The sequence below is a fragment of the Artemia sp. Qi Xiang Cuo genome, chromosome 14, assembly GCF_049724085.1.
Source record: "Artemia sp. Qi Xiang Cuo chromosome 14, ASM4972408v1, whole genome shotgun sequence".
NCBI lineage: Eukaryota > Metazoa > Arthropoda > Branchiopoda > Anostraca > Artemiidae > Artemia > Artemia sp. Qi Xiang Cuo.
The window spans coordinates 26,121,387-26,129,860 of NC_142807.1; the positions used below are offsets into that span (position 1 = coordinate 26,121,387).

At 39.2% G+C, this 8,474-nt stretch overlaps 1 non-coding gene across 1 annotated transcript; it reads right to left on the reverse strand.

The window, feature by feature from the left end:
- Positions 1–6,746: 6,746 nt before the first annotated feature.
- LOC148944312 (U2 spliceosomal RNA) lies at positions 6,747–6,941 on the reverse strand. The gene has a single exon (XR_016142897.1). It is a non-coding gene; the product is annotated as a U2 spliceosomal RNA (small nuclear RNA).
- Positions 6,942–8,474: the final 1,533 nt, after the last annotated feature.

Below are 8,474 nucleotides of genomic sequence, written 5' to 3' on the forward strand. Positions count from 1 at the left end.
GGCAATTCAATTCTAATTTCACCAGAGAAAATAAAAAGCTTACTCTTCACTTTTAAGTTCACCAAGACATAAAAAAATTAAAGTTCACTTCTAAATTTTTCCGTAGAAGATAGGAAAAGTTATACTATGATAGTGATTATTTTCCATGAAGATAAAAAGTTTCACTTCTATTCAAAACTTTCTTAAATTCAATTCCAACATTTCTCAAAGAGTCAAATTTAAAGTTCTATTCCAAATATTTTCATGGAACAAAAAAGGTCCCAAGACATAAAAAATTTAAAGTTAACTTCTAAATTTTTCCGTAGAAGATAGGAAAAGTTATACTATGATTGTGATTATTTTCTATGAAGATAAAAAATTTAACTTTAATTCTAAATTTTCTTAAATTCAGTTCTGACCATTCTCAAAGAGATGAAAAAATTTAAAGTTCTGTTCCAAATATTTCCCCGGAAGAATAAAAGCTCTACTTCGATTCTGAATTTTCTCAATGAAAATGAAATAAGTTATCGATCAAGTATTTTTTCCCACAATAATATGAAATTTTCCTCTTCAAGTCAGATTTTTTTCGAATAGATTTAATAAATTTAAAGTTCTGTTCAATATATTTTACCGGACGAAAAAAAGTTCAACTTCGATTCTGAATTTTCTCAATGAAAATGAAATAAGTTATTGATCAATTCGATTTCCCCAAAATAATATAAAAATTACCACTTCAATTCAGATTTTTCTCAAAGAGATGAAAAAATTTAAAATACTGTTCCAAATTTTTCTTAGAAGATAGAAAAGATCAAGTTCTAATCTGAATTTTAGCAAAGAACACAATTCAATTCTAATTTCACCAGAGAAAATAAGAAGCTTACTCTTGACTTCTCAGTTCACCAAGACATTACAAATTTAAAGTTCACTTCCAAATTTTTCCGTAGAAGATAGGAAAAGCTATACTATGATCGTGATTATTTTCCATGGAGATAAAAAGTTTCACTTCAATTCTAAATTTTCTTAAATTCAATTCCGACCTTTCTCAAACAGTCAAATTTAAATTTCTATTCCAAATATTGTCCCAGAACAAGAAAAGTCCCGAGACATAAAAAATTTAAAGTTCACTTCTAAATTTTTCCGTAGAAGATAGGAAAAGTTATACTATGATTGTGATTATTTTCTATGAAGATAAAAAATTTCACTTTAATTCTAAATTTTCTTAAATTCAGTTCTGACCATTCTCAAAGAGATGAAAAAATTTAAAGTTCTGTTGCAAATATTTCCCTGGAAGAAGAAAAGTTCAACTTCAATTCTGAATTTTCTCAATGAAAATGAAATAAGTTATTGATCAATTTTATTTTCCCAAAATAATATAAAATTTTCCACTTCAATTCAGATTTTTCTCCAAGAGATGAAAAAATTTAAAGTTCTGTTCCAAATATTTCCCCGGAAGAAGAAAAGTTCAACTTCGATTCTGAATTTTCTCAATGAAAATGAAATAAGTTATTGATGGGGAAATATTTGTAACAGAAATTTAAACTTTTTCATCTCTTTGAGAAAAATTGGAATTGAATTGGAAAATTTTCTATTATTTTAGGAAAATAGAATTGATCGATAACTTATTTCATTTTCATTGGGAAAATTCGGAATCTAATTTGGACTCTTCTTCTTCCTGGTAAATATATGTAATAGAAATTTAAATTTTTTTATCTCTTTGATAATGGTATGAACTGAATTTAAGAAAATTTAGAATTAAATTGTAACTTTTTATCTTCATAGAAAATAATCACAATCGCAGTATAACTTTTCCTATCTTCTACGGAAAAATTTAGAATTTAACTTTAAAGTTTTTATGTCTTGGGAATTTTCTTGTTCCGTGAAAATATTTGGAATAGAACTTTAAATTTGACTCTTTGAGAAAGGTTGGAATTGAATTTAAGAAAATTTAGAATTAAAGTGAAACTTTTTATCTTCATGGAAAATAATCACTATCATAGTATAACTTTTCCTATCTTCTACGGAAAAATTTAGAAGTGAACTTTAATTTTTTTATGTCTTGGTGAACTTAAAAGTGAAGAGTAAGCTTTTTATTTTCTCTGATGAAATTAGAATTGAATTGTCTTCTTTGGTAAATTCAGATTAGAACTTGAACTTTTCTATCTTCTATGAAAAATTTGGAAAAATATTTAAAATTTTTTCATCTCTTTGAGAAAAATCTGAATTGAAGTGTTATATTTTCTATTATTTTGGGGAAATAGAAGTGATCAATAACTTATTTCATTTTCATTGAGAAAATTCAGAATCGAAGTTGAACTTTTCTTCTTCCGGGTGCGGCGCATCCTGCGGCGCTTTCCAGTGGCGCCTCCCTGTTGCGCATTCCCTGCGCCACATTTCTGACCTCGCGGAACATCCACTGTGGCGCATCCAGTGTGGCACATCCCTTGCGGCGCTTTCCTGACCCGCGGCGCATCCCCTGCGGCGCATCCTGCGGCGCTTCCCTGACCCGCGGCGCATCCCCATGCGGCGCATTCCTGCCCCGCGGTGCTTCTCGGGCCCGGGGGACCCTTGAGGGCCGGTTGGTCCTTTGGGAGCCCGGGGGACCTTTGAGGACCAGAGGAGGGCCTTTGAGGGTCTGAGGTGGGCGTTTGGGGTCGGGGGGACCTGTGGGGGTCCGGGGGCCATTTGTGGACCTGTGGTGGGGCTTTGCGGGTCTGTGGAGGGTGTTGGGGGGCTGGGGCTCTGGGGGAGCTTGGGGGACCTTTGAGGACCAGGGGCGCGCCTTTGCGGGGTTGGGTATGGCCTTTGGGGGGGCTGGGGCTCCTTGGGGTGCCGGGTTGAGATTGGGGGACCGGGAGTGGGCCTTTGGGGTCGGGTGGAGGGTCTTTGGGGGTCTGGTTGACCTTTGGAGCCCGGGGGGCCCTTGGAGGACCGGGGTGGGCCTTGGGGGGTTCGGGACGGGCCGCGGGGGCTCGGGGGGGCCCTTGCGTCCCGATAGGTCCTGTGGGTACCCTGGGTGCGGGGGGAGGGCCTTTGGGGGCCAGGGAGACCGTTGTGGACTGGGAGAGTGCCTTTGGGGACTGGTGGAAGGCCTGTGGGGGTCTGGTGGACCTTGGGGGCCAGGGGGGACCTTTGCGGCCCGGAGCGGGCCTTGGGGGGCGCGGGACGGGCCTTTGGGGGTCCGGGTGGCCCTTGAGTGCCGATTGGTCCTTTGGGAGCCCGGTGAGGGCCTTTGGGGGTCCGGGAGACCTTTGAGGACCGGGGGAGGGCCTTTGGGGTCCGGGAGGGGCCCTTTGGGGTCGGTGGGCCAGTTGGGAGCCTGGGGGGCATTTGGGGACAGGATGATGGCCTTTGGGGGTCCGGGGGTCCTTTGGAAACCCAGAGAACCTTTGAGGACCGGGGGCCTCCTTCGGGGTTGGGGTAGGGGGATCGGAAGTGCCGATTGGGGGTCGGGGGGGCCCTTGAGTGCCGATTGGTCCTTTGGGAGCCCGGTGAGGGCCTTGGGGGGTCCGGGGGACCTTTGAGGACCGGGGAAGGGCCTCTGGGGTCCGGGGTGCCCGGTGAGGGCCTTTGGGGGTCCGGGGGACCTTTGAGGACCGGGGGAGGGCCTTTGGGGTCCGGGAGGGGCCCTTTGGGGTTCGGTGGGCCAGTTGGGAGCCTGGGGGGCATTTGGGGACAGGATGATGGCCTTTGGGGGTCTGGGGGTCCTTTGGAAGCCCAGAGAACCTTTGAGGACTGGGGGCTTTCTTCGGGGTTGAGGTCGGGGGATGGGAATCCTTTGGGGTGGGGGTAGCGCAATGGGGGCCGTTGGGGGTGGGGGTAGAGCTATCGGGGCCCTTTGGGTTGGGGTAGAGAACCTCACAACACTGTTCAATTGAAACTTGTGTATTATAACGACCACACTCAAAACCCCTTCCAAAATCTCTTCAAAAATCATATTTTATAATGTCTCTAGGTGTTTCGCCGAAATAATTCCATAAAATAGCTAAAACGGTTTCCCCAAAATTACCCCCCAAACGGAATTTCAGCATGTTCCTTTTGTTTGGCATCTCTGCGCTAATGCATTTCAAATTATTTGGAAACCTTTTCGCAAGCTAAGATCAAAACATCTGTCTCGGAAACGATTCTCTTTTTAGAACTCCAAATTAAGTCCCCTTTCGTGAATCAATTCTCTTTAGAACACCAAATTATTTTCCCTTTCGTGCCAATCAATCAATCATGACATCAAGTGTGATCTAAGTGTTTCTCAGTGACATTTCTCTTTGGACATGCAAGGACATTAATTAACTTGACGTCATCTGCCAGACATTAATTAACTGTTTCCGGGAACTCATAACATTTGGCTTGGAAACAACAATAACAAATACTGTTTCCCGGAAAGTCGTAACATCTGGCTTGAACAGGAAGGAAGTGTCATTAACTGTTTCCCGGAACCACATAACATCTGACTCAAATAACAACAACAGATACTATTTCCGGATCATAACATCTGCCCCGAACAGGAAGGAAGTGTCATTAACTGTGCCTAGACCTACAACAACATTGATCCAATTAACCGCGTGTTCTCCCAAATGACTCTATCGCGTGCCCAAAACAACAACAACACCATTGACCCCATTAACCACGTGTTCTCCCTAATGACTCTGTACAAAACAACAACAACATTGACCTTGGCATTTTGCCTCGGAAACAATAACAACATTGACATTCGCTAAGGGCGTGCCAAAAACACACCTGGAGAAAGAGGTCATTGACCGATTACGCAATCATTCTCCCTAATGACTCTATGCCCATATAAGGAGCCCCGGTGGGAGTTATAGGGTCATCTCTACTATGGTCTGATATTTGGCTACATATTAACAATGCCTCCATTGGGAATGTGGGAGGGACAGGAAACACGAAAGAGTTTTAGAAATTATACAGCTAAAAAATATTAATGAGTTATACACTGTGTTCATAACAGGAGGGGAGGAGGGAGGTAAATGTAAACTGAAGAAGAAAAAAACATCAGAAAATAACATAGGAAATATTTAAGACACAGGAAAATCGTAAAGATACTGGGGACCAGGGGCCGAGACTTTGTCCACACGCCTGGTTTCTAAGACGATACTGGCTGTACTGATGACAAGAATAAAAAGGTAAACTTCCAATAAGAAAAGCAAGTACTGATACCTATGCAAAATCTTTGCCAATCCATCTTTGGTGCAGATTATAGGCTTAAAGAATATAAAAAGACGACAATACAAAACTCTCAAAACAGAAAAGCTAAAATGATAGTTTTTTTACAATTGATTTAAACCGAAAGAAAACTTGTTTCGGAATTAAATTTTAATCAAAAACGAACAAAGATTAATTTTAAAAAACAAAAGTTTTTCCGGGGGAAGCAAAGATCAAAGTTGAAACTTAAAATAAACAATAATTATTGATTCTCCACATTGCCGGTCTATATTATCATAATTGGCACACATAAATCCATTAATAATGTTTCCCTATGCTTCTATAATGATTAATAACTACCCCTTTACTGAAAACACAAGATTACATAGGAGTTTTGATACGGTAGAAGCAAACCAATTAAGCGCACTTTTTACAGGATCAAAATATTATCAATCTGTTTTAGGATCAATCCCTTTTAAGATAAAGCAACAATTCATTTTAGGATTTTCCTTATTTTTTTTTTACGTTTAATTCGGTATCACTTCTGCACAATGACTCAGTTCAATGACTGGCTCTTGTTTTGGTTTTTAAAAGGACATGTCATGATTAGTTTGCACACAAGTTCAAATTAAGGCCACCTTGATAGTATTAGGACTATAGACTAGCTTTAGAATTTGTATTATAGTTTGAAATTCACTCTTGTATAGAGAGAAATATTCGGATTTCCAGAGTTCCTATTATGTCTTATTTGATCTTCATTTCAAGTGATACTAAAGCATATTTCTTACAATTTAAGATTGTATATTGCCCCCTATTGGTATTATATCTGGTGAGAGTAAAATGCTGCTTGATAATTCAGTCCAATATTTCTATTTGCTGTTCAATTACTTCGTGGTTATTAACAAACATTTGGTTGTACGCTTATGTTTTTAAGATAATTTTAATTATATACTGAAATTTACTAATGTCACAACCGGTGTAAGACTATGAAAAGCTTTATAGATTCTTTTAGTGTTGTCAGGCTACATACTGTCTTTTGACTCTTAAATCAATAATCCTGTTTTTTACTCGTTATATTGTACTAGTTATTTGTACTAGCTATATTAATATTTTCTTATACCACATTGGTCTGACATCACATAAAGAAAGAAAAACGAGCAAAAATGGGGTTTTTATAGGCAAAATGAAAATACTGAAAAAACACAACAAAGCGAATATTTCGAGAGGACAAACGCCTCTCTTCTTCAGCGCGAAATATTCGCTTTGTTGTGTTTTTTCAAAATTTTCATATGGCCTATAAAAACCCCATTTTTGCTCGTTTTTCTTTCTTTATGAGTTATATTAATATATATTAAATAGGATGTGAAGTAATAGATTTTGTCCGTTTTAAGTTTCAACTTCGCTCTTTGCTTCCCTCGGAAAAACTTTTTTTTTAATTATCTTGACTATGCCGAACAGATCAGGGTGAAATAAAATATTTGTAGATGAAAGAATACAAACATAGGTTCAAAAATACTGAATTGTACCACATTGTACCATAATTTTGTAAAATGTTTCATATTTTGTGGGATTGTACTAAATTGTACCAGTAAAGGTAACATATATCAAATTGGTACAATTGTACCACGTTTGGCATCAATGCTGCAATACCGGGCCAACGCGTGAAGGGAGCTGAGCAAGCCCCAACATCCCACCGATTTCGAAAAATCAATTTAATATTCTAGGCCCCATGTAGGGACCGTATCAGATGTTAAGCTGATAAGAACAGATACTAAACTTTAATCTTAGCCAAAAGGCGGAGAAGTGATAATTCCACGTGGATTGTCAAAGAATTTATTACAATACGAGTAACAAAGTTTGTCACAGATTTAATTTCGGTTGCAATACTCAAATAACATTCATTTAACTTATCACTTTGTTTTTAGATTTTTATAAGCAACATAAAACATTTCCCGTAATATCAAAGTTTATCTCAAAATTTTAATGGTAAACGGAAAAATTTCCAATCAAGACTTGGACAAAATTGTCATTCAAAATGCCAAAATCAGACAAAGATATACTATACTAAAAAAAAACTGACCTGTTTACCTGGATCCTTGAATTATGCAGGCTTATCTAAGTTTCGACAAGATCTTTTGCAAAAACTAAATTTCAGCTTGGGGGACAAACTGAGGTCTGAAAAGGGATCAAGCTTGGGTCTGGAGGGGGAAGCCCTCCTGTCTCATAGCAAATTGCGCCCCTGGAGCACCTCCTTCATGATCAAGGCACCTCAAAAGCCAAATAAATATGATTGGTACCTGTGCATTATATCTTACACACGAAAGAAGTCAAGTTTGGTTAATGCTAATGAAATGAAATAAAATAGGATGCAAATATAATAGTTTAGAAAATAATTCGGGCTACATATTTGCCCATTAAGGGGGGGGGGGTAAAGCACAGCATAAATTAAATATGTAACCTAACATGACCTCGGCACCAGCCCCCCCCCCCGAAACCCCAAGAGACGATAGTTTAAATATTGTAAACAAGTAGAAGGGCCTTATTGAGTCCGGTACGAACCACGTGGTTTATGGTTTTCTCAGTGAGAATAAAAAAACAGAATTTTTCTCACTTGGAAAAACAGGAATTTTGTCTGTTTTATGGTTTTTGTCAGTGAGAATGAAAAAACAGGAACTTTCTCACTTTCATGGATGTCAACAGCAATTTATGTATGTTTCATGGTTTTTGTCAGTGAGAATGGAAAAACAGCATTTTTCTCACTTTGCTGTCAGTCATTAATCAAATTGTTTCCGGGCAAAGTTTAGTAATGTCTGACAGGTACTGCTCCAGGAATAGATCCAAGTCATTAATGTCATTGCCTCGGAAACAACTCTTTTGGTCGAACTCCAAAGGATATTAATAACCAAAGGCCATGGAAACAATTCTCCAAGAAACATCTTAGCGATGAATTGTTTTAGCGCGGGAATCAGGTTTCTTATTAATTTGAAATACATTAGCGCAGAGATGCCAAAAACAAAAGGAACACGCTGAAATTACGTTTAGGGATTATTTGGGCGAAACCGTTTTAGACAGGCTATGGAACTATTTCGGCAAAACAGTTAGAGACATTTTGAAAGAAGATTTTAGGAAATGTTTTAGAAGAGAATTTGATGGTGAAACTCTGTGGTCGTTATAATACACAAGTTCCATTTGAACAGTGTTGTGAGGTCCTCTACCCCAACCCCAAAGGGTTCCGATCCCACACCCCAACCCCGAGGGAAGCCCCCGGGACGCAAAGGTCCCCCCAGCTCCCAAAGAGCCCCAGCCCCACAAACGCCCTCCTGAGACCCTCAAAGGCCCTC